An 18,370-nucleotide genomic window follows, 5' to 3' on the forward strand; every position below is an offset into this window, starting at 1 on the left:
CCTTATACAGGCTTTTGCAATTATGGGTGTGCCACAAGCAATAAAAACAGACAATGGACCTGCATATACGTCCAAACATTTTACACACTTTTGTGCACAGTATAAGATTTTACATACCATGGGCATACCCTTTAATCCTCAAGGGCAGGCAATAGTAGAGAGAAGAAACAGAGATATTAAGACACTCCTCCAAAAACAAAAGAAAGGGGGAGCCACAGGTAGCCCTAGGGAACTTCTAAATTTAGTTCTCTATACCATTAATTTTCTAATTTTTGACAAAGATGCGCTGGCTCCAGCAGACAGGTTTTATAACCCACCAGAAGGGCAGTGTCCAGTGAGAGCATCTCCACTGTCCTTAGATAATCGCCAGGTGATGTGGAGAGATCCAGAAAGTGGTGAATGGAAGGGACCAGATAGGTTAACTGCCTGGGGGAGAGGGTTTGCTTGTATTTCTTCAGCAGGAGAAGGAATCAGATGGGTGCCAACGAGTCATATTCGCCTTGTCCACCAGAGAGAGACAGAAAAAGAGAAAGACCTCAAAATAAAGGAGAAGATCTAAGAAACATCTTACACCGAAAGAGCATGGATAATAAAAAGACTGTTAAAGAACTTTAAAATCAGCAGGAATCATTGGACTTCCTCACACAAGATGAGACTAATGGACAATGGACTTATGGACATTTATAAATTTTCAATTTATGATTATTTGATTATGTTATATACTTCTAGCATGCGTTATGTTACTATGTTACTATATGCTTATGTAATTTATGTAATTATCTGTAATACTTCCCATATTGATGGATTTATGTTTCAAGGTCATTTATGTAATTATCTGTAATACTTCCCATATTGATGGATTTATGTTTCAAGGTCATGACTGTCCTATGTTCTAAATCAAAAGAAAAGGGGAGATGTTAGGATTACTAAGTGAGAACTGAGGTTGTCTGGACAGTGACAAGGTGAGAATTCAGGTTTTCTGGACAATTACAAGGTGAGAACTCAGGTTGACTTGATAGAGGGGGCAAGCTCATTGGCTGGGGTGGTTCTTCCCAGAAGCCCTTGCATTATCCCACGCCCATTCTCTGGGAGAATAAAAGAAGAGGACTCTCAGAGAAAGAAGAAGACTCTGAATTGCATCAGGCTTGACGGGGCTCTCTGCAGGAAGGGAAGTCACTTCTTTGGACAAGAGTTAACAGCAACTGCCTGGAGACAACGGTTCGTTACAGGAAGAAGAATCTGTCTGAGAGATTTGAGTAGACACAGCAGATCTCTTCCCAGAGAGCGATCCAGCAGCTTCTGGAGACGACAGCTCGTTACAATTGAATGCATAAGTTAAAGAAAGTGGGATGATTTACTCCAAAGAAGAAAAAAATTAAAGATTAATTTAATAACTCCGGATTATAAAGAAAATGATTTATTGCAGATAGTGACCACCTTTTTTTCCATTTTTCACTACAGAAAAAAACACTACAGCAAGAAACAATATGTTTAAACTGTATTGTGAAATTGTATGAAAAAAGATTTCTACTTAAATGCAGCAAAAGTTTCCCACTGTTGAGGAAATAGATTTAAATGACATCACAGAAGAAAAAGAAATGGCCTCCTTATTGCGATGCCTCATTGTAGTTTGGAGATGACACAGAATTCTCAAAGACCATGAAAGAACACTCTAAGTGCTGGTTAATATAGTTTACAAAGTTAGATATTATTGCACTAATTATACCAAGCCCTAAGACAATATAATGTTTATTCTTTTCAGGAGGCAAAAATGAGAACCAGATGATTTTGTGAAGAAAGTTTCCCCACTCAAATGTATAGCAGAAAGAATACTGAATTTAGAGTCAAAGACTAGCTTCAAATCCAAATTCTGCCATTAACTATCCTTGTGACTCCGAATAAATCATTTAATATTTCTAGGTCTCAGTTTCTTCAACTGTAGAATGAAGAGGTTGAATTAAATAAACTCCAAGTTCCCTTCTAGCTCTTTATCTCTGAGCTTATGATGACCATTCCTAAAACCAATGAATCCCATGTGGGTAACATAAATTACAGTCAGGCACACTGAAAATGAAAGAGCTGAAGACTGGAAGCAAAGGAAGCTTCTCACCTTAGGGAGGATAGAGTTCACTCCTTCCCTTTGTATTTTTTTCAGTTATCCATTTGAGATATGGGCAGAGAAAACAGAATACTAGAGATGTCTTCTAAAATGAGAAATGAATTTAAGGCTTTTTTCCTGCAAAATCTTCTCCAATTATTCTCCCAGAATATTGAATTTAGTGGTCCAGATTGCAAATTTTCAGTCTGTTAGATACTTTTCATATCTGGTCCAGAATAAATATCTCAAGCCAGTTGTCTTGTTCTAACATTCAGCTCTTATTCTGAGAAATTAAGCATGCTGTGCATTCATTTTTTTTCTTAATACTTTAAACAAAGCAAACACTGTCTCCTGAAATTTAAATACAAATATTCTTTCCTCTTCAAAGAGGATAATAACACTTCACATTTATATAATACTTCAAAATTTACAAATTATTTTTCCATGCATTAAGTCATTTAAGTATTAAAAGAGAATTGCCTACCCAAGTCAGAATTATGTAGAGGGTAGAATGGTGTAATTGAAAGAGCCCTGTACTTCTGTGTGAAAAGTCCATTATGTTCTTAAATATTATCTCATTTTACAGACAAACATGAAATTACTGTTGATGATGTTGTTACAAATAATCCTTATTTACATTTATTAAGGATTATTTCATGCTGAGTGTAATATCAACATGAAAAACTGGACACAACTGAATAACAACAAATTCCTGCCTTTGGATATCACATAGATATCTTAAATTCAACATGTCCAAAGCAGAACTCAAGTTCTTTTCCCAGAATCTACCTATTCTCCAAATTCCCTCTTTCTATAAAAGATACCAATATCCTTCTAATCAGCCTAATTCACAATCTCTTTACATTTCTTCATATTCCATATGATATCAATTCTTAAGTATTGTCAATTCTTAAAGCAGCTTTTATAAACATTCCACTCACACAGCCACCATCCCAGCTAATATCCCTATCATCACTCATCTTGAGCACTACAATGACCTCCTAATTGGTCTCTTTGTCTTTTCCTTCCCAATCCATTTTCCATTGAGATCCCAAAATACAAGTTTTATCACATCATTCTCCAGCTCAAAGAGCTATCATGGCTCATTATTACCTCTAGCACAAAATACAAAATTCTCTGTTTGATATGAAAAATCCTTCACCATCTGGCTGTAATCTACATTTTCAGCTTCATTATATATCACCTACTTTGTGTGCTCTTCAGCCCATCCACACTGGTATACTTATTGTTCCTCTTTCATCATACTCCATCTCCCATCACTGTTCCCTTACACAGGTGACCTCCCCATTTCTGGGGAGCATTCCCTATTTACTGCTTAATTCTTTTATTTCCTTGGGATACAGACCCTTTTTTAAAGCTCATCTCAAGTGTTTCCTCCTACATGAGATTTTTCTTTATCTTACTCCCAACATCCTAAGTGCCATTTCCTGTCTCTACTCCTTCTGAAACAACCTTATTTTGTATTATATTTATAATATATTGTAATTGTAATATGTTTTACATTTAGTCATATGTATATATGATGTTTCCCCTAATCAAACAACACCACTGATTTATCTTTGCATCCCTTTCATTCATCTCAGTACCATATTGATTGTTTGAGTAATGTCTACTGCCAGACTCAAATAGAAATGGCAGCCATTAAACCTTACATAAAAACTTTGAGCTTAATACTGCTTTAGAAAACCTCATATAACATTATTTATGTCTTATTGCATTTATAATTACTTTGTTAAATATTTTAAATTATATTTTAATTTTGTTGAAAGGCAGATGTGTTACTGCATAATTGAAACCTCTGATCTAAGCTCTGGGATAAAGCAGGCCTATCAATATTGCTGCTCTTTAGCATTTCTGAGGAAGATATGGTAATAGTTTTAATTAGGATTTTTTTTCTTAGGGGAAATATCACTAACTACATATAAACCACATCTGCATTTGAGGAAAGTGGGATTCATAGAACATAGACACAGATCCTTGGACATTGGTGTGAGGATGCAGCTATGAGGGAAGCCATCAAACAGGATTTGGGGATGAGCCTGGAGCAGCAGGTGAAGAGCTCACTGTTGCAGTTTGAACATAGGGTTTTGGGTCTTGTTCTATCACCCTGTCTTCTCATTCTATCTCTATTCCAACACTGAGTTTTCAGATGCCCTACTTTACCACATTGAAAGTATTGATGAGTCTCTCTGGAATTCCCTTGCCAAAAGGGACCCTGTCTTCCTATGTTCTGCATCATAGCCTGGGTATAAAAGGCATTTGTGCCCACTGTGGCACAGCGTATTATGATCTCCTCTAAAGGAGCATCTTTGTGTAGTTCTAGTATAATTCTTCTACAAACCTCATTAGCATTTTCTCTAGTAAGTTGTTTTATCATTATTCCTGTTGCTGAATTTTCACAAATAGTTCATATGACAGCTATTTGCAGATGTCCCACAAAATCAGCAAAGGGTTCATTTGGACCTTGCTCTATCTTTGTGAAGGCTTTCCCTCTATCTTGTTTTCCTGGGAGGGTGCCCCATGCTTTGATAGCAGCAGCAACAATTTGCTTATATGCTAGCAAAGGGTAATTAATCTGCACTAAAATGTCTGCATAATGACCTATGCCTGCTAGTTAATCAAAGGTGACTGATATATTAACTCTAGTTTGCCTATTTTGTTGGTCTTGTATTCTACAGAGTTCACTATATTCCAAAAGCCACAACAAGTTTTGTCCAGGTTCTAAACATGTCCTTGCTATAGATTTCCAATCACTAGGGGTTAAAATTTAAAAAGCCAAATTAGATGATGTAGCCCCATAAAGAATGCAACCCTTTCTCAGATCTTTGTTAATTTCCAGATCAAAAGGAGTGTAAATTCTGGCTTGACCTGAAGAATCAAATTCTTCAATCACAGAGTATGCTTTTATTCTTAAATCATATATAGCCTGTCCTTCTTTTTTAGTTTTAATTAGTGCCTTTTCTAATCTTGTCATAGTAGGTGGACAAAGCTGCTGCATGGGTGTGCTGATTGTGTCACTGCCCTTCCCCCTCTTCTTCCTCCCTCCACCCATGAAGGGTTAATTTAGAGGGATGGGTCAAGGGGTGGGAAACCCCCAATGGCTTCTGTAGTGAAGCACTGCACTGTACTTAACTCTTTTCTTGTCTAATTCTTCATGCTTTTCAGCTACTTTGTCATACCATCTCCCTCCTGCTCTTTCTCCTTTTTCCTTATTTTAGCACTTATGTAATTTCTTATAGCCAATTGGCTATATATGTTATATATGTTGTATATATAAAATGTTTCCTTAGGAATTGAATCAGGAGCATTATCATTGTAATTAGTTGCTCTCCCACTAGTTTCCACTTATCTGGCTCTAATTTTTCTTCCTTAGGGAACCAAGGAGACATGTACTCTAATGTTTCTAAGAGTGCAATGATCTGCTTCCCAGTTACAATCAAACCTTCATTTTTTTTATTAGCTTAACTATGCATTCCACACACTTCCCTTGGGGTGGGGAAGGTTCTTTTCTGAGTTTTTGCCCCATTTCAACTGAGAAATGGAAGTAATTAGTTTAGCCATTACCAAAGTTTCCTCCTTGTCTATTTTTGTACTCACCTTCTTTCCAAGACACAGGGACTTCTCTGATGAAGTCATGATTGTGCCAGTCCAGCTGATGAGTGTAAATGCTAACATCCCTTTTCGGGTGCCAAAATGTGATGTTCTGGTTAGCTCTCTGGAGGTCCTCCAAATGGGCCTTGGTTTCAGCAAAATAATCACCACAAGAATAGTCAGGAATAAAGTCCAAAGTCTTTATTATCTCCTTCACAGTCTGTCTCCTTTCCCTGGAACTGGGCTAGCTTTCTGGGGGACCTTCAGATGGGCCTTGGTCTTCTTAGTGAAGGAATGCAGGAGACAGGAGAGCCACCAGAATGGTGGGAGATGAAATGTTTCTCTTCCAGTCTTTGTGGGTCCTTAATACTCTATTACAATTACATCATTACAGCACACTTTGCATGTGTGAACTTAGATAACCATTATATCACCATGCTAAGTATTTACTATATATGTAAACTAAATAACCATTGTTTCATCAATTCTTCTGAGTTAACACCTTGTTTCAAGTATACTTCTCCAGAGTTCTGGTCCTCTACAGCTCGCCACAGTATCCCATGTTAATTAATTATTGTAGACTACTACTTCAATCAATCAGTCAGTGAAGAAGCATTTGTTAACTGCCTCTTTTACTCCAGGCACTACATTAAGTACTGGGAATAAAAAAAAAGAAAGTGAAATAGTTCCTGCCTTCAAGGAACCTATTTTTACCTTTGACTAGAGAAGATGACATGTATATAAACAAGTACATGCAAAATAAGTGTGGGTTGAGGGGAATTAGGCAAAACTTCCTTCAGAAAGTGATCCTTGAGCAGAGTTTTGATAGAAACAAGAGATTTTAAGGTTGAAGTGAGTTGACACTCCTTTGTAAGTCTGGGATCATAGCCAGAGATATTGTTTCTGCATTGCTGAAGGACTTTAAGTATTGTCAGTATCCAGTGAATTCTAGACAATGGGCACAAAAATCTCAGTTTCCCTAATGCTCTCCCACTAGTTACAGCTGAAATTTGATGACAGAAGAGTTGAATTTGTGGGATAATGTGAGGTTTATGTAATATGTAAAGTTTTACTCATCCTTGCTCTCAGGCCATTGAAGTCAACCAATCAAAATTTATTAAGCATCTTCTATATGCTATTGAAAGTCGATCTTATGAATGTTGGAGGGGATGCTGAATGTTGGAGGGGACGCAGGAAAACTGGGACATTGATGCATTGTTGGTGGAGTTGAAAAAGAATCCAACCATTCTGGAGAACAATCTGAAATTATGCCCAAAAAGTTATCAAACTGTGCATACCCTTTGATCCAGCAGTGCTACTACTGGGCTTATATCTCAAAGAAATACTAAAGAAAGGAAAGGGACCTGTATGTCCCAAATGTTTGTGGCAGCCCTTTTTGTAGTGGCTAGAAACTGGAAAATGAATGGATGCCCATCAATTGGAGAATGGTTGGGTAAATTGTGATATATGAATGTTATGGAATATTATTGTTCTGTAAGAAATAACCAGCAGGATGAATACAGAGAGGCTTGGAGAGACTTACATGAACTGATGCTAAGTGAAATGAGCAGAACCAGGAGATCATTATACACGTCAACAACAATACTGTATGAGGATATATTCGGATGGAAGTGGATATCTTTGACAAAGAGAAGATCCAATTCAGTTCCAACTGATCAATGATGGACAGAATTAGTTACACCCAGAGAAGGAACACTGGGAAATGAATGTGGACTACTTGAATTTTTGTTTTTCTTCCCAGGTTATTTTTACCTTCTGAATCCTGTGCAACAAGAGGACTGTTCAGTTCTGCACATATATATTGTATCTAGGATATACTAGAACATATTTAACATGTGTAAGACTGCTTGCCATCTGGGGGAGGAGGTGGAGGGAGGGAAGAGAAAAGTCGGAACAGAAGTGAGTGCAAACGATAATGTAAAAAAATTATCCAGGCATATGTTCTGTCAATAAAAAGTTATAATAAAAATAAACAAATAAATAAATAAGAGAAGAAAAAAACAAAAAGAAAGTTGATCTTAGCAACTGTAATGGATTTGGTTCTTTCAACAATGAAGTGATTCAAGGCAATTCCAATAGATTTGTAATGGAAAGTGCCATCTGCATCCAGAGAGAGAACTTTGGAGACTGAATGTGGATCAAAGCATAGTGTTTTCACCTTTGTTGTTGTTGTTTGTTTCCTTATTTTTCTCCTTTCTTGTGAATTTCTTCCCTTTTGCAGTATGGTGAATATGGAAGTAATTTTAGAAGAATTGCAAATTTTTAAACTAATTTTTTTCTGATTATACATGTATGTTAATTTTTTAAATATACATTTCTCTAGAATCATATTGGGAGAGAAAATCAGAACAAAAAGGAAAAACCACAATAGAGAAAAAAACAGAAAAAAGAAGTGAACATAGTATGTGTTGATTTACATTCAATCTCCATAGTTATCTTTCTGAATACAGATGATATTTTCAGTTTAAAGTTTATTGAGATTGCCTGGGATCACTGAACCACTGATGAGAACCAAGTCTTTCATACTGTGTACAATATATTCCTGGTTCTGCTTGTTTCACTCAAAATCAGTTCATGTAAATCTTTCCAGGCCTCTCTAAAATCAGATTGTTAATCATATACCACCTTCTTATTCAGTCATTCTCCAATTGGTGGGCTTCTACTCATTTTGTAATTCTTTGCCACCACAGAAGAACTGATACTAACATTTTTGCACATGTGGGTTTGTTCCCTCTTTTATGATTTCATTGGGATACAGACCCAGTAGTGATATTTCTGGATCAAAGGGTATGCACAGTGTGATAGTCCTTTGGGCATAGTTCCAAATTTCTTTTCAGAATGGTTGGATTATTTCACAATGCATTACCACAAATGAAAGTCCCTAATTAGTTTTCCCATATCCCCTGAAGCATTTATCATTTTCTTTTCCTATAACCTTAGCTAATCTGAGAGGTGTGAAGAGGTACTTCAGAGTTGTTTTAAATTGCATTTCTCTAATCAATAATGATTTAGAGCATTTTATATGACTATATAGATGGTTTAAATTTTCTGATCTGAAAATTATCTGTTCACATCCTTTGACTATTTATCAATTGGGGAATGACTTGTATTCTTGTAAATATGACACAGTTCTTTATATATGTTAGTGATGAGACTTTATCAGAAACATTGGCTATGTAAAAATTTTTCCCAAGTTTTATACTTTTATTTTAATCTTGTTTGTGTTGGTTTCGTTTGTGCAATTTTTTAAAATTTAATGTAAACAAAGTTGTTCATTTTGCATTTCATAATGTTCTCTAGTTATTCATTGGTCATAAATTCCTCCCTTCTCCAAAGATCTGATAGGTAAATTACCTCTTGCTCTCCTAATTTGCTTATGGTACCACCCTTTGCACCCATATCATATACCCATTTTGACCTTACTTTGGTATGGGGTGAAAAACTCTGCTGAGTTTCTGACATATTACTTTCCAGTTTTCTCAATAATTTTTGTAAAAAAAAGTGAGTTCTTTTCTCAGAAACTGAAGTTTGGGTTATTATCAAATATTAGATTACTGTAGTCATTGATTATTTTGTCATGTGTATGTAACGTATTCCACTGATCCACCACTATATTTCTTTTTTTTCTTTTTTTTATTATAAGTTTTTATTGACAGAACATATGCATGGGTAATTTTTGCAACATTGTCCCTTGCACACACTTCTAAGAAGTTTCAACTTTTTCCTTCCCTCCCTCCATCCCCTCCCCTAGATGTCAGGCAGTCTCATATATGTTAAAGATCTATCTATACAGGTCTCTTGTTGCACAAGAAAATTGGATTCAGAAGGTAAAAATAACCTGGAAGAAAAACAAAAATTCAAGTAGTCCACATTCATTTCCCAGTGTTCCTTCTCTGGGTGTAACTAATTCTGTCCATCATTGATCAGTTGGAACTGAATTGGATCTTCTCTTTGTCGAAGATATCCACTTCCATCCGAATATATCCTCATACAGTATTGTTGTTGAAGTGTATAATGATCTCCTGGTTCTGCTCATTTCACTCAGCATCAGTTCATGTAAGTCTCTCCAAGCCTCTCTGTATTCATCCTGCTGGTCATTTCTTACAGAACAATAATATTCCATAACATTCATATACCATAATTTACCCAACCATTCTCCAATTGATGGGCATCCATTCATTTTCCAGTTTCTAACCACTACAAAAAGGGCTGCCACAAACATTTGGGACATACAGGTCCCTTTCCTTTCTTTAGTATTTCTTTGGGATATAAGCCCAGTAGTAGCACTGCTGGATCAAAGGGTATGCATAATTTGATAACTTTTTGGGCATAATTCCAGATTGTTCTCCAGAATGGTTGGATTCTTTTACAACTCCACCAACAATGCATCAGTGTCCCAGTTTTTCAACATCCCCTCCACCATTTGTCATTAGAAAGGTGTGTAGTGGTATCTCAGAATTGTCTTAATTTCTCTAATGAATAGTGATTTGCAACACCCTTTCATATGAGTAGAAATAGCTTCAATTTCATCATCTGAAAATTGTCTGTTCATATTCTTTGACCATTTATTAATTGGAGAATGGCTTGATTTCTTATAAATTAGAGTCAATTCTCTATATATTTTGGAAATGAGGCCTTTACCAGAATCTTTAACTGTAAAAATGTTTTCCCAGTTTATTGCTTCCTTTCTAATCTTGTTTGCATTAGTTTTGTTTGTACAAAAGCTTTTTAATTTGATATAATCAACATTTTCTATTTTGTGATCAATAATTATCTCTAGTTCTTCTTTGGTCATAAATTCCTTCCTCCTCCACAAGTCTGAGAGGTAAACTATCTTATGTTCCTCTAATTTATTTATAATCTCATTCTTTATACCTAAATCATGAACCCATTTTGATCTTATATTGGTGTACGGTGTTAAGTGTGGGTCCATGCCTAGTTTCTGCCATATTAATTTCCAGTTTTCCCAGCAGTTTTTGTCAAATAGTGAATTCTACCATTCTATTTCTAAACCAGTCCCAAATGGTTTAGATGACTGCTGGTTATAGGTTATAGGTTAACTATATTGTATTTCTTGCTGTCTGAGGGTGGAGGAAGGAAAGAAACACAAGTTTTTGCAAAGGTGAATGTTGAAAACTATCTCTACATGAATTTGGAAAAATAAAATACTATTTAAAAAAAAGAAAGTTGATCTAAGATATATCTAACATTGATAAAGTGAAAGTATTTGGTATTTCATTAAGGCTATAGGATAGCATTTTCTGAGGGTGGTAAAAAATAGGTTGGTCAGCTGATGTTTTGGGGGATGATCTAAATATGAAATGCCATTCAGCCCTAATATTTTGTGAAAAAAAAATGAGTAGGATTTGACGCCTAGTATTAATTTAGATTTAAAAACTTCTTTAGAGGTCATCTAGTCCAACTGCCTCATTTTACAAATGAGGAAACTGGGGCCCAAAGAAATTAAATTACTCATTTAAGATTACATATGTGACTATGTAGGAGAGTAGGAGAGGAAGGTTCTTTTGGTTCTAAATCTGCATCACCTTGATTCTTGAACAATGTCAGAAAGATGTCATCCTTTCTCTATTACTATTTCCATTCCTTCTTCCTTTTCAAATGTATCTTGGTCTTGGTAGTATTCATATGTCTTTTTTTTCCCCATGAACTAATGAAGTTCTTCATATTTTATTCATTCACTCTTGTCTCTCATTTTATCAAATACCTGCGTGTCCTACTTTTGTGCCCTCTGCTGACTTGGAAATTTTACATTCAGTAGCAGTTTTAGTCCAGTTGTATAATGAATGAAAACAATGATCCCTAACCTGATGGTTCCCCCACAGACGGTCTCTTTTAGGCTTGGAATGTTTCAATTTATCACTATGAATTTCTGTCCTTGAGAACAATTTGGTTGAATGTATGGTAATTTTCCTTCTCCTCTATAACTGGATAAATCAGATATTAATCTCTTTTTTAGCTGTTTCTTCATATTACCTAAATAATGCTTTGGGCTCCAACTTTGCATCCCAGATTCCTTGTCACCAAAGCTAATTGGAATCAATAGGGCTTTTGATTTGTACCTTGTTGAAACTTGAAGGAGTAGAAGTGTCAATGATGTTCTTTTTTATGTCATAGGCTAAGGTGAATCTGTTCATGTTGGTGGGTCTTATTGCTCCTGCTTCTGAATGAACTGAACACCGTGGTGCAATTAAGAGTTCAGGACTGGGAATCAGGAGAGACGTGGATTTGAACCTGCTTCTCATGCTTACGAGCTGTCTGATCCGAGGTAAGTCATAAATTATTTCTGTATGAATGTCAGCTCTGCTAATTTCCTGTTCTGCTTCCTCCCTGTAATATTGAAGTGACCTTGGGTTCTCAAAGAGTTAGCTTGGCCAAGCTCAAACAGTTCTATCTCCAGAATTTGGCCACAACCCTTCTAGAAACCACAATAACAATTCCAGCAGGCAGAGGACACCATAGAAAGAGCAGTGGCTTAGAACTCAGGAAGACCTGAGTTCATACCTGGCACCAGACACACTGTTACTTATTACCATTTCTTTCTCTAGCTCATTTTACACTTGATGAGGCAAATCACTTAACTGTAGTTTCCTCATCTGTAAAATAGGTATGACAATAGTATCTAATTCTCTGGTGGTTGTAAAGATCAAATGGACTAATATGTAAAATGTTTTGTAAATCATAAAATTCTATATAAATGTGAGCTATTATTGTTGCCATTGTTATACTAATATTTTAATAATAGAATAGTAAAGGACAGAAAGGTGTGTATGGCAGTTAAGATAGCACTGTAAGGAGGGAAACCACAGGTCTTTGAAGTAAAACATCCTTCAGGATAGGAACTGTTTGATTTTTTTTTTTTTTTTGCATTTATATCCCATAAATGCTTAACATAGTACTTAGACTTTCTGACAGGAACTGATGAAAGAGCAATAAAGTGATGCAGTAGACAGAGTGCCAAGTTTGGAGAGAAGAAGGTTCATCTTCCTAAGTTCAAATTTGGCCTCAGATATTACCCTATGACCCCAAGCAAGCTATTTAACTCTGTTTGCCTCAGTTTCCTCATCTTTAAAATGAGCTGGAGAAGGAAATGGCAAACTATTTCAGCATCTGCCAAGAGAACAAAATGGGGTCAGAAAGACTTGGACACAAATGAAGTGATTAAACAAGAAAATTGTTTTGGGTTTTTTTTTTTAGAAAGAAAATATTCTAAGGCTCTTTTCAATTAATAATCATAGCCCTGGATTTGGGGTTAGAATCTGATTGCCTTTCTCCCTGTGGGATCTTAGAATCAAAAAATCTTATATTTAAAGCTGGAAGGGACTTTAGGCATCATCTGGTTCAACTCTCTTCCTTTTATAGATGAGGAAACTGAAACACAGAGAAATTAAATTATTTGTTTCTTGGAAGTATGATTGGTATAGATTAGGTAGTATTGTCATCTCTATTATATTTGTTCAACCTATCCAGGAGCACTTAATATTTTTCCAATTGGTTAGATCTGACTATATTTGTGTGGAAAGTGTTTTATAGTTTTGCTCATATAGTTCCTGACTTTCCCATAGCAGATAGATTCCCAAATATTTTATACTATCAACAGTTATTTTAAAAGAAATTTCTCTTTGTATTTCTTGCTGTTGGATTTTGTTAATGATGTATAAAAAAGCTGATGATTTATGTGGCTTTCTTTTGTAACCTGCAATTTTGCTAAAGGTGTGGATTATTTCTAATAGCTTTTTAGCAGAATCTCTAGGGGTTCTCTAAGTATACCATCACATCATCTGCAAAGAGTGATAATTTGATTTCCTCATTACCTATACTAATTCCTTTAATTTCTTTTTCATCTCTTATTGACGAAGCTAGCATTTCTAATACAATATTGAATAGTAATGGTGAAAGTGGGCAACCTTATTTCACTCTTGATTTTATTGGGAATGGTTCTAGGTTTTCACCATTACATATGATGCTTACTGATGGTTTTAAATAGATGCTACTGACTATTTTAAGGAAAAGTCCATTTATTCCTATACTTTCTAGTGTTTTTCATAGGAATGAGTGTTGGATTTTATCAAATGCTTTTTCTGCATGTATTGAGATAATCATATGGTTTTTGTTAATTTGGTTATTGATATAGTCAATTATCTAACAGTTTTCCTAATATTGAAGCAGCCCTGAATTCCTGGTATAAATCCTACTTTGTCATGGTGTATTATCCTGGAGATGATTTTCTGTAAACTTTTTGCTAAGATTTTATTTAAGAGTTTTGCATCGATGTTCATTAGGAAGATTGGTCTATAATTTTCTTTCTCTATTTTCAACCTACCCAATTTAAGTATCAGTACCATATCTGAGTCATAAAAGGAATTTGGTAAGACTCCTTTATTCCCTATTTTTTCAAATAGTTTATGTAGCATTGGAGTAAATTGTTCTTTAAATGTTTAGTAGAATTCATATATAAATCCATCTGGTCCTGGGGATTATTTTTTTAGGGAGTTGATTAATAGCTTTTTTTATTTCTTTTTCTGAAAAGGGACTGTTTAATCAATTTACTTCTTCCTCTGTTAATCTGGGCAACCTATATTTTTGAAGATATTCATCCATTTCATTTATCGAATTTATTGGCATAAAGTTGGGCAAAGTAACTCTTAAGTATTTCTCTAATTTCCTCTTTATTAGTGAAAATTTCTTTCTTTTCCTTAAAACTAATAATTTGATTTTCCTCTTTCCTTTTTCTAATCAAATTTATAATCAAGGGTTTATCTATTTTGTTGTATTTTTCATAAAACCAACTCTTAGTTTTATTTATTAATTCAATAGTTGTTTTTTTTTACTTTCAATTTTTTTGATATCTCTTTTATTTTTAGAATTTCAAGTTTAGTGTTTGACTGGGTATGTTAATTTGCTCTTTTTCTAGCTTTTTAAATTGTAAGCCCAATTCATTGATCTTTTCTTTCACTCACTTATGCAAATAAGCCTCTAGAGATATAAAATTTTCCCTTATTACCGTGTTGGCTGCATCCCACATATTTTGGTATGATGTCTCATTATTGTTATTCTCTTGGGTGAAATTATTAATTGTGTCTATGATTTGCTGTTTCACCCAATCATTGTTTAGGATGAGATTATTAAGTTTCCAATTACTTTTTGGTCTAATTCCCCTGGCTTTTTATTGCATCATAATCTGAGAAGATGCATTTACTATTTCTGCCTTTCTGCATTTGAATTTGAGGTCTTTATGTCCTAAGATATGGTCAATTTTTGTATAGGTTCCATGAACTGCTGAGAAGAAAGTGTAATCCTTTCTGTCTCCATTCAGTTTTCTCTAAAGATCTATCATACCTAACTTTTCTAGTGTTCTATTTATCTCTTTAACTTCTTTCTTATTTATTTTGTGGTTTTGATTTATCTAGTTCTGAGAGTGCAAGGTTGAGATCTCCCACTATTATAGTTTTGCTATCTATTTCTTCTTGCAGTTCTCTTAACTTCTCCTTTAGGAAGTTAGATGTTATACCACTTGGTGCATATATGTTTAGTATTGATAATGCTTCATTATCTATGCTACCCTTTAGCAAGATATAGTGCCCTTCCTTATCTCTTTTAATTAGATCAATTTTTGATTTTGCTTGATCTGAGATGAGGATAGCTACCCCTGCTTTTTTGACTTCACCTGAAACATAGTAGATTCTGCTCCAGCTTTGTACCTTTATTTAGTATGTATCACCCTGCTTCAAGTGTGTTTCCTGTAAACAACATATTGTAGGATTCTGGCTTTTAATCCAGTCTTTTATCTCCCTCTGCTCATGGGGGAGTTTACCCATTCATATTTATGATTAAAACTACTAATTCTGTATTTCCTGCCATCTTATTATCCCCAAATTATGCTTTTTTCTTTCCTTTTACCCTTACCCTCCTCCTTCCCAGTATTAGACTTATGAGCACCACTTGCCTCACACAGACCGCCGTCTTTAGAATCCCTCCCTCTCCCTTGAAATCCCTCTCCTTTTCTTAAACCTTTTCCTTACTATTTCTGTATTCCCTTCTATTTACCCTAACCCCTCCTTTTTTGCTTTTCCCCTCCCATTTTTCAATGAGGTGGGAGAAGTTTCTAGGTAAACCAAATATGTCTAATATTTTCTCTTTAAGGCAAATCTGATGAGAGTAAGATTCACATTATGTTCATCCCCTTCTCTTCATTCCCTCTGATATAATAGGTTTCCTTTGCCTCTTCATGAGATGTATTTTCCCTCTTTTCCCCTCCACTTTTCCATGTTTTCTGGTACAATTTCCTTTCCACCTCTAGTTCCTTTTTTATATTATAAAAGTGAAACTAAATTATACATGCACTTTTTGTATATACCCACAATAGAAATACAGTTCTCAAGAGTTCTTTTTACCTTTTTATGCTTCTCTTGAGTCCTATATTTGGAGGTCAAACTTTTTGTTTCACTGGTATTTTTTTCACCAAAAATAAATGGAATTCACCTATTTCATTGAATGTCCATCTTCTTCCCTGGAAGAAAATGCTCAGGTCAGTTGGGTAAGTTATTCTTGGCTGCATACCAAGTTGTTTTGCCTTTCAGAAAATCAGATTCCAGGCCCTTTGATCCTTTAATGTGGATGCTGCTAGATCCCAAATGATCCTTATTGTGGCTCCTCAATATTTGAATTGCTTTTTTCTGGGTGCTTGTAGTATTTTTTCCTTAGTCTGATAGTTATGGAATTTAGCCACAGTATTTCTTGGAGTTGTGATTTTTGGATCTCTTTCAGTAGGTCATCAATGAATTCTTTCAATGTCTATTTTGCCTTCTATTTCTATAAAATCTGGGCAGTTCTCTTTGATAATTTCCTCTAGGCTCTTTTTTTCATCATGATTTTCAGGGAGTCCAATAATCCTTAGATCATCTCTCCTAGATCTATTTTCCAGATCTGTTGTTTTCCCAAGTAGGTATTTAACACTTTTTTTTCTATTTTTTTTCTTTTTTTTTGGTTTTGCTTGACTGATTCTTGGTGTCTCCTTGAGTCATTCATTTCTGTTTGCTCAAGTCTGATTTTTAACAAATTGTTTTCTTCATTTAAATTTTTTTTGTATTTGTCCAATTGAGTTTTTAAGTGAGTTGTTTTTGTTCTATGAATTTTTTTTTCCATTTTGCCAATTTTTTTTGAAAAGAATTATTTTCTTTTTCCAAATTTTCACAAATTCTCTTTTCCTTGGAATTGTTTACCTTTTCCAATTTGTTAATTCTGTTTTTCAGGGAGTTGATTTGTTTATCCACTCTATCTTTTAATGAGTAACTTGACTTATCCTGACCCTCTTGCCAAGCTTTCCTTTTCTTACCCCATTTTTCTTCTAGCTCTCTTTTGAAATCCTTTTTATTTTCTTCTATGAGAGCCTTGTGTGATGAGGACCAGATCATATCCATCTTTGGATCTAGATACAAACTGTTTTTAGTCTCCTCAGGGATGGAAGTCTGCTTTCTTTCCATATAGAAGCTATCAATAGTTAGACCCTCCTTAGCTTTTTTGTTCATTTTTTGGGGAAAACAAACCTACATCGGGGGCATTGGGGTATTTCCAAGCTGCCTCTAGAGAGAACAGGAAGTGGCAATGAAGCGGCAATGGGACAGCACTCACTGGCTGTGCTGGGATTAGCAGGTTTGCTGAAATCACCAGCAATGGAAAGGCAGCTACTAGAGCTTTGCTGGGACCAACTACTGAGCTGCTACTGGATCCTGCTAAGTCACTTTGGATGCTGGGTGGTTGTGGCCAGGTCCTGAGAGAGTCTACTATTTTGGCATTATAGTCTTTACCCCCTGTGTTTATAGCTTCTCTGCTGATCTACTGACTTGCTGCCAGGGCAAAGTAGCTCACACTGTGGTAAAGGTCCTCTCCTCTACAAGTTTTCCTCCAGCTGAGACCACATCCTGCTCCCCTCAAGTCTGCTCCGTGTGAGTTATTTCCCATGCTCTCACTGCCAACTTGCCTGAAGACTGCACCCTGTTCCGTCCCCAAGCATAAGCAAAACAGACCTTTTCTGGTGAATTCCGAGATTGTCTTTGGTTGGTAATGTGTTATACTTTCAATATTCTTGGGGTTCTGACAGTCAAGCACTAATTCTGAGGCTGAATATCTTTAAAATAGATTGAGGGAAAAGGAGAGTTAAGGAAGAGATGAGTGTGTCCTCTCTGCCATCTCGGTTCTGCCCCCCCACCCTCTTAATTTTATTTTAAAGAATGTATTACAGTATTTACATGGAAAGATCTATTTTTATTTCAATTCAGTAACATGGATATCTGCATGAAGACAAAAACTCAAGATTAAAATTTCTCAGATCTCATCTGTTTATAAATTTCTTCATATAAGTGATAACTCACAATGTTACAAATAGATTATTGTTGTAGTTAAAAAAAAACAGTAAGAACTGAGGAAGTATAAAGCTTCTGATGTCACATGAATACCAAAATGCACAGCATAGCTGAAAAAAAAATAATTAGAAAATTTAAGGTATCTATAGATAGAAATATTACTAAAATGGAAAATAATTCTTTTTTCAGGATATTCTAAGTTTTCCAGTGTGTAGTCAATAGTATTGATAACATTTGTTTGAATGTTTCCAAAGAGAAA

General features: G+C 35.2%; 1 protein-coding gene across 6 annotated transcripts in view; it reads left to right on the forward strand.

The window, feature by feature from the left end:
• APBA1 (amyloid beta precursor protein binding family A member 1) overlaps positions 1 to 18,370 on the forward strand; it is a 279,256-nt gene that overhangs the window by 118,154 nt on the left and 142,732 nt on the right. For all 6 annotated transcript variants that reach the window (XM_074280722.1, XM_074280725.1, XM_074280721.1 and 3 more), the window contains one exon: positions 11,867 to 12,017. The gene's annotated coding sequence lies outside the window, so the exon portion shown is untranslated. The remainder of the gene's footprint in view (positions 1 to 11,866; positions 12,018 to 18,370) is intronic.

The sequence above is a fragment of the Sminthopsis crassicaudata genome, chromosome 1, assembly GCF_048593235.1.
Source record: "Sminthopsis crassicaudata isolate SCR6 chromosome 1, ASM4859323v1, whole genome shotgun sequence".
In the NCBI taxonomy this organism is placed as follows: Eukaryota; Metazoa; Chordata; class Mammalia; order Dasyuromorphia; family Dasyuridae; genus Sminthopsis; species Sminthopsis crassicaudata.